Here is an 8,547-nt window from a genome sequence, read left to right on the forward strand (position 1 = left end):
AAACAATTATAAAAACAGAGTATAATCTGATAAAAACTGCCTAAAGACACTGGAGAGCAATAAGGGAAGCCAAGACTTATAGACAAAGATATGGAAGGAAATACAAGTGCTTTGATTTCAATATTATGGGTTGAATTATGTTCTCTCCCCAGACTGATTATATGGAAGTCCTACCCCCCAGTATCTCAGAATGTGATCTTGGAAACTGAGTCTTTGCAGATGTAATTAGTAAGGGGATATCATACTGGAGAATGATATACCAATAGGACTGTGTACTTACAAAAAGAAGAAATTTAGACATAGGGAGAGTACCATGTGAAGATATGCTCCTACAAGCCAAGGAACTGCCAGAAGCTAAGAGACAGGATGACGGGAAAATTATTCTTATTTTGCTGTCTTTGCAAATTTTCCTCAAAATGCTTTGTTTGTTGGTTTTTAAACAGAAAAACATGTCTTCCTTACCAGTTGTTAGAAAGAGAAAAGTAAGAGAGGAAGAGAATGAGTACATGGGCAGGCAGATCTGGGAGGCTGAAGACAAAACAGACTCAAGGCTTGTTATGCAAGACAAAGAAGGAAAGCTAAGTCAGGCCTCCCCGTGGGTGACCAGGTGTGGAGTACACTTCACCAGTGCACGCTCCTCTTTAGTCTGCTGACTAGTGGGCCAGGTAAGGAAGATGCCGTGTTGCTTTCCACTCCATCTCAGTCCTCACCCCTAATGAGGTAGCTGCTGTGGCTTTCATGCATTTCACTATAATGTCTTCATATTCTTCTTGGGTCAGTAACCCTCCTGTTTTACTTTTATTTCTTCAAATTTGGGCAGCACAACTGCAATGTAGCCTTCGGTGGATGGCTTCTCTTGAAGACTAGATGGTTTATGGAAAATGTTCACATTCACTTCCATCAGCCATCCTCTAACACAGTTAGATATGATACATTCTTCTCCACCTGAGCAGTAAATCTTATACAGAGGTGCAAGTTCTGTGAGAAACTGTGTCCCCTGCTTAAATTTCTCAGAGACTTTGTTCTGAAGGCTGCTACAGTTGGTACTTGGAGAAGGCAATAGCACCCCACTCCAGTACTCTTGCAGTTGGTACTGATTTGATTTAAAAATTCTTTTAATTGTTTTTTCCACTTTGAAGAACTGAATGAGACTGTGCCAACATGATGACATGTGTTTGGTTAGAGTGCTATAGTATACAGTGGTCCTCATAGGGTTTTCCTTTGACATCTTGCTGTTTCTCCACATCTCTGCAAATGCCATTCCCTTGGCCTGCTTTGTATCAGTGAGTAAAGAAATGATCCACAAGCAACAGCATCACAGGCTCAGCAGCCAAGGTGGCCACAGGGTCCTTGGGATTGGTAGTCATGGCAACCTCAGGTGCTACAAACCCTCCTAAACCTTATTCTTTTGTAGCATCTTCATGCGGGAGAATGGTCCTGTTAATACCTTAATTTTAGACTTCTAGCCAGAGCTGTCAGATAACAAATTTCTATTGGTTAAGCAACCAGTTTGTGGTACATTAATATAGCAATCCTAGCAAACTAATACCACGAGGTTGGCATTTTGTTTACAATTTCCTCTCAGGTCATTTGTCAACATTTAAGTTATATATTGATAAGCCAAGTAAATACTGAAAAGTTATTAATAAAAGTGAGACAAATTTCCACAAAGTTACAGTGTTAAGGAGAAAACCCTTGATCTCAGAATCCACTGAAGAGGAGGGATCTTGTTAAATAAATGTGGCAAACGGATGTGGAAAAAATGAAAACAATGAGTCTTTACTTTCTTGGTCTCCAAGATTACTGCAGACAGTGACTGCAGCCATAAAATTAAGAGATGCTTGCTCCTTGGAAGAAAATCTATGACAAACCTAGACAGCCCATTAAAAAGCAGAGACATCACTTTGCCCACAAATGTCCATCTAGTCAAAGCTATGGTTTTTCCATTAGTCATGTATGGATCTGAGAGTTGGACAATGAGGAAGGCTGAGCGCTGAAGAACTGATACTTTCAAATTGTGGTGCTGGAGAAGGCTCTTCAGAGTCCCTTGGACAGCAAGGTGATCAAACCAGTCAATCCTGAAGGAAACCAACCCTGGACATCCATTGCAAGGACTGATGCTGAAGCTCCAATACTTTGGCCACCTGATGCCAAGAGCTGATTAATTGGAAAAGACCCTGCTGGGAAAGATTGAGGGCAGGAGGAGAAGAGGGCGACAGAGAACGAGATGGTTGGATGGCATCATAGACTGAATGAACATGAGTTTGAGCAGACTCTGGGAGATAGTGAAGGACAGGGAAGCCTGGTATGCTGCAATCCATGGGGTTGCAAGAAGCTGGATATGAGAGCAACTAAACAACAGCAATAAGAAATATTAGCTTTAAAATAATAATAGTGTGTCATGGGGATTAAAATTTCTATAGAATTGAAATACACACTATCAATAGGACAAACTACAATGTGGGAGGGTAAATGAAGTTAAAGTATTTTAAGGTTTCTATATTGTACAAGAAAAATAAAAGACACAATTAAAGGTAGATTTAAGGATGAATGTTATAATAGCTACAATAACATCTTAATTTATATATATATATATATATATATCCAACTCAAATATATTTTAGATTGTCTTAGATAGGGCTATATTATATGAGATAAAGTAGACTTGCATGCAAGAAATATTAATAGAGATACATAGGGATATTTCACAATGATTAAAGGGTAAAATCAACTAAATGAACTACAGTTCTAAATATGGATGCATCTAATAACATTGCTTTAGAATATATAAAGCAAAAAATTGAAAAAATGGAAAGGAGAAATAGATAAATCCACTATCTCTGCTAAAGACATTAACATATATTTTTTAAAAATAGCAAAATATCAATAAAGGTATACTGATGGTTCAAAATGCAGAATAAACCAAAATACCTAACAATATATTGACTTCCAGTTTTTCAAAGACAGAGCCGAGAAGTCACTACTTCATCCTAACAAATAAAAAGCTATAATAAAAAGATATATTAACAAATCTTCCTAGCTCTATAAGAGAGGGGAGAACACTGGTCAAACCATTGCCCCAAGACTGGAGAGACAGAGAGGTAAATCCTGGGATTCAAGGCTTACCAGAGCAGAGACTGACAAGCAAAAACCAATGTAACCAGTACCAGGGTAGAAAAACCTAAACTATGACCGGCCAACTATTGAAGGCTCAGTGTGGACAACTCTGAGAGTTAAAAACTCCAGGGGAACCAAATTATAGGGGTTCCCCCAAACTCTTGTAAGTTTTACCTCCAGGAATTTGACTAGGTCCTCAAAGGAAATATCAGAGAAAAATCCCAGTGTGCTTCCAGTAAGGGTAGGGAATCACTATGAATAGGCTCAGGTACTGTGTTCATCTTAACAAATCCTGCCCTCAGGGGAAACTAGTTAACCAGAGATCAACCTGCTGGGGTAGTATCAGAACTCACGTGACCCTGGGGAAAGAAAATACCCAATTCAGTCAGCACTAGTATTTCACATGGGAGAAGGGAAATACCCAACCTGAACCCACTTCAGTCATCCTGTCCCACATAGCAGTGAGAAAAAACACCTGAATACTGGTGAAGTGTAAAAATTCAGAGGTAAAATACCGAGACCTCATCATAGGCTACAGGGTTCTTCCTCTTCCCCAACACCTCACCACTACATTATTAAAGGCCTGTTTATAACAGTTTCTTTTACCTGGTACATAATGTTAGGCTATTAAGAAAAAAAAATTATAAGACATACAAAAAGGCAAAAAATACAATGTGAAGAGACAGAGCAAGCATTGGAATAAGACATGAAGAAATTTTGAAATTATCAGACTGGAAATTTAAAACAATTATTATTAATATGCTAAAGTAGAAAGCATGCAGCAAAAGATGGGTAATGTAAACAGAGAGATGGAAGAAGAACCTAAGAATTCTTCTAAGAATCCTAAGAACCAAACAGAAATGCTAGAGATAAAAATACTATAACAAAACAAAAAACCCCAAACACTAACTGGAATGAAGGATGACTTTGATGGGCTTACTAGTAAGCTAGACAAGGGTGAGGAAAGAGCTTGACAATGTATCAATAGAAACTTCAAAACTGAAAAAGCAGAGAACAAAGACTGGGGTGGAAAAAAAAAAAAACAAGAGAAGAGAATACCCAAGGACTGTGAGACAACTGTAAAAGGTGTGATGTGATATACCCATAATGGGAATACCAGAAGGAGAAAAAAGAGATAAAGGAACAGAGGAAATATTTGAAACAATAATGACTGAGATTTCCTCAAATTAATGTCAGACAGCCAAAACACAGATCCAGGAAGATCAGAGAATACCAAGCAGGATAAATTCCAATAACATATGTAGAACATTACACCTAACAACTGGAGAATAAACATTCTCTTTAAGCCTATGCACAGGATCTACCAAAATTGACAATACCCCCTGGTGGCTCAGATGGTGAAGAGTCTGCCTGCAAAGTGGGAGACACGGGTTCGTTCCCTGAGTCAGGAAGATCCCCTGGAGGGGGAAATGGCAACTCACTTAAGTCCTGAAGACGTCCATGAACAGAGGAGCCTGGTGGGCTACAGCTTATAGGGTTTCAGAGAGTTGGACACAAGTGAACGAGTAACACCAAAGAAAATATCACCAAATAGTAAAAGGCTGCAATCACAGAGTATATTTTATGACACTGAGTCTAAGGAAGAATTCAGAGACAAAAGATAAGGATACTGGATGCTTGGGGCTGGTGCACTGGGATGACCCAGAAGGATGATACAGGGAGAGAGGAAGGAGGGGGGTTCAGGATGGGGAACACGTGTATACCTGTGGCGGATACATGTTGATGTATGGCAAAACCAATACAATATTGTAAAGTAATTAACCTGCAATTAAAATAAATAAATTTATATTAAAAAATAACTTAAAAATTCCAGGTTTTTAAAAACTTATTTATTTTTATTGAAGGATAATTACTTTACAGAATTTTGTTGTTTTCTGTCAAACCTCAACATGAATCAGCCATCAGTTCAGTTCAGTTCAGTCACTCAGTCGTGTCCGACTCTTTGCAACCCCATGAATCGCAGCACGCCAGGCCTCCCTGTCCATCACCATCTCCTGGAGTTGAATCAGCCATAGGTATCCATAAATCCCCTCCCTTTTGAACCTCCCTCCCATCTCCCTCCCCATCCCATCTTGCTAGGTTGATACAGAGCCCATGTTTGAGTTTCCTGAGTCATACCGAAAATTCCCATTGGCTATCCATTTTACGTATGGTAATGCAAGTTTCCATGTTACTCTTTCCATACATCTCACCCTCTCCTCCCCACTCCCCATGTCCATTTGTCTATTCTCCGTGTCTGTTTCTCCACTGTTGCCCTGTAAATAAATTCTTCAGTATACTTTTCCTAGATTCTTTATATATATATATATATATATACATATATATATATATATATGTGTGTGTGTGTGTGTGTTAAAATACGATATTTATCTTACACTTTCTGACTAACTTCACTCTGTATAGTAGGCTCTAGATTCATCCACCTCCTTAGAACTGACTCAAATGTGCTCCTTTTTATGGCCAAGTAATATTTCATTGTGTATATGTACCACAACTTCTTTATCCATCCACCTGTCAATGGACATCTGGGTTGCTTCCATGTTCTAGCTATTGTAAATAGTGCTGCAATGAACAATGGGATACATGTGTCTCTTTCAATTTTGGTTTCCTCAGGGTATATGCCTAGGAGTGGGATTGCTGGGTCATATGGTGGTTTTATTCCTAGTTTTTTAAGGAATCTCCATACTGCATTCCATAGTGGCTATATCAATTTACATTCCCACCAGCAATGCAAGAGTGTTCCCTTTTCTGCACACCCTCTCTAGCATTTATTGTTTGCAGACTTTTTGATGATGGCCATTCTGACCAGTGAGAGGTGATATCTCATTGTAGTTTCGATTTGCATTTCTCTAATAATGAGTGACATTCAGCATCTTTTCAAGTGTTTGTTAGCCATCTGTATGTCTTCTTTGGAGAAATATCTCTTTAGGTCTTTTCCCCACCTTTTCATTGGGTTGTTTGTTTTACTGATATTGAGCTGCTTGTATATTTTGGAAATTAATCCTTTGTCAGTTGTTTCATTTGCTATTATTTTCTCCCATTCTGAGGGTTGTCTTTTCACCTTGCTTATAGTTTCCTTTACTGTGCAAAAGCTTCTAAGTTTAAAACAGGTCCTACTTGTTTACTTTTTTTAAATTTCCATTGCTCTTTTAGGTGGGTCATAGAAGATCTTGCTTTGATTTATGTCATGGAGTGTTCTGCCTATGTTTTCCTCTAAGAGTTTTATAGTTTCTGGTCTTACATTTAGGTCTTTAATCCATTTTGAGTTTATCTTTCTGTACGGTGTTAGGAAGTGTTCAAATTTCATTCTCTTACATGTAGCTGTCCAATTTTTCCAGCACCATTTATTGAAGAAGCTGTCTTTGCTCCATCATATGTTCTTGCCTCCTCTGTAAAAAATAAGGCACCCATAGATGCTTGGGTTTATTTCTGGGCTTTTTATCTTGTTCCATTGGTCTATATTTCTGCTTTTGTGCCAGTACCATACTGTCTTGATGACCGTAGCTTTGTAGTACAATCTGAAGTCAGGAGGTTGATTCCTCCAGCTCCATTCTTGTTTCTCAAGACTGCATTGGCTATTCAGGGTCTTTTGTGTTTCCATATGAACTATGAAATTTTTGTTCTGATTCTGTGAAAAATGCCATTGGTAATTTGAAAGGGATCACTTTGAATATGTAGATTGTGTTTGGTAGTATAGGCATTCTCACTACATTGATTCTTCCTACCCAGGAACATGAAATCTCTCTCCATATGTTTATGTCATCTTTGATTTCTTTCATTAGTGTCTTAAAATTTTCTGTGTATAGTTCTTTTGTTTCCTTAAGTAAGTTTATTCCTAAATGTTTATTTCTTTTTGTTGCAATGAGGAATGAGATTGATTCCTGAATTTCTCTTTCTGATTTTTCATTGCTATTATATAGAAATGCAAGTGATTTCTGTGTATTGATTTTGTATCATGCTACTTTGTTAGATTCACTGATTAGATCTAGTAATTTTCTGATACTATCCTTAGGGTTTTCTATGTACAGTATCATGTCATCTGCAAACAGTGAGAGATTTACTTCTCCTTTAATGACCTGGATTCTTTTTATTTCTTTTTCTTCTCTGATTGCTTTAGCTAGGGCTTCCACAACTATGTTGAATAATAGTGGTGAAAGTGGACACCATTGTCTTCTTCCTGATCTTAGGGGAAATGCTTTCAGTTTTTCACCGTTGAGAATAATGTTTGCTGTAGGCTTATCACATAGGGTCTCTACTATGTTGAGGTAGGTTCCTTCTATGCCCATTTTTTGAAGAGCTTTATTCATAAATGGGTGCTGAATTTTGTCAAAGGCTTTTTCTGCATCTATTGATATTATCATATGGTTTTTATCTTTCAATTTGTTAATATGGTGTATCACATGGATTGATTTGCATATATTGAAGAATCCTTGCGTTCCTGGAATAAAACCAACTTGATCATGGTGTATGAGCTTTTTGATGTGTTGCTGAATTCTGTTTGCTATAATTTTGTTGAGGATTTCTGCATCTATGTTCATCAGTGATATTTGCATGTAGTTTTCTTTTTTGTGTGTTGTCTTTGTCTGGTTTTGGTATCAGGGTGATGGTGGCCTTGTAGAATGAGTTTGGAAGTGTTCCTTCCTCTGCAGTTTTTAAAAAGAGTTTTAGAAGGATAGGCATTAGCTCTTGTCTAAATGTTTGATAGAACTCTCCTGTGAAGCCGTCTGGTCCTGGGCTTTTATTTTTTGCGAAGTTTTTGATCACAGATTCAATATCAGTGTTTGTAATTGGGTTGTTCATAATTTCTATTCTTCCTGGTTCAGTCTTGGAAGATTGAACTTTTTAAAGAATCTGTCCATTTCTTCCAGGTTATCCATTTTATTGCCATAAAATTGTTCATAATAGTCTCTTACAATCCTTTGTATTTCTGCAGTGTCTGTAACCTCTCTCCTTTTTCATGTCTAATTTTGTTGATTTGATTCTTCTCTCTTCTTTTCCTGATGAGTCTGGATAAAATTTTGTCAATTTTGCTTATTTTCTCAAAGAATTAGCTTTCAGTTTTATTAATCTTAACTATTGTTTCTTTCATTTCTTTTTCATTTATTTCTGCTTGTATCTTTATGATTTCTTTCCTTCTACTAATTTGGAGTGGGGGGAGATTTGTTCTTCTTTGTCCAGTTGTTTTAGGTGTAAAGATAGGTTGTCTCTTTGATGTTTTTCTTATTTCTTGAGGTAGGATTGTATTGCTATAAACTTCCCTCTTAGAACTGCTTTTGCTGCATCCCATAGGTTTTGAGTTGTTATAGTTTGAGTTTTATGTTATAGGTTTGAGCTTTCATTGTCATTTGTTTCTAGAAATTTTTTTATTTCCCTTTTGATTTCTTCAGTAACCTGTTGGTTATTTAGAAA

The 8,547-nt window shown here is 37.3% G+C and overlaps 1 pseudogene; it reads right to left on the bottom strand.

The window, feature by feature from the left end:
• Positions 1-653: 653 nt before the first annotated feature.
• LOC138432435 (protein Abitram-like) lies at positions 654-1,367 on the bottom strand (annotated as a pseudogene).
• Between the last annotated feature and the right edge of the window lie 7,180 nt (positions 1,368-8,547).

The sequence above is a fragment of the Ovis canadensis genome, chromosome 2, assembly GCF_042477335.2.
Source record: "Ovis canadensis isolate MfBH-ARS-UI-01 breed Bighorn chromosome 2, ARS-UI_OviCan_v2, whole genome shotgun sequence".
Classification (NCBI taxonomy): Eukaryota; Metazoa; Chordata; class Mammalia; order Artiodactyla; family Bovidae; genus Ovis; species Ovis canadensis.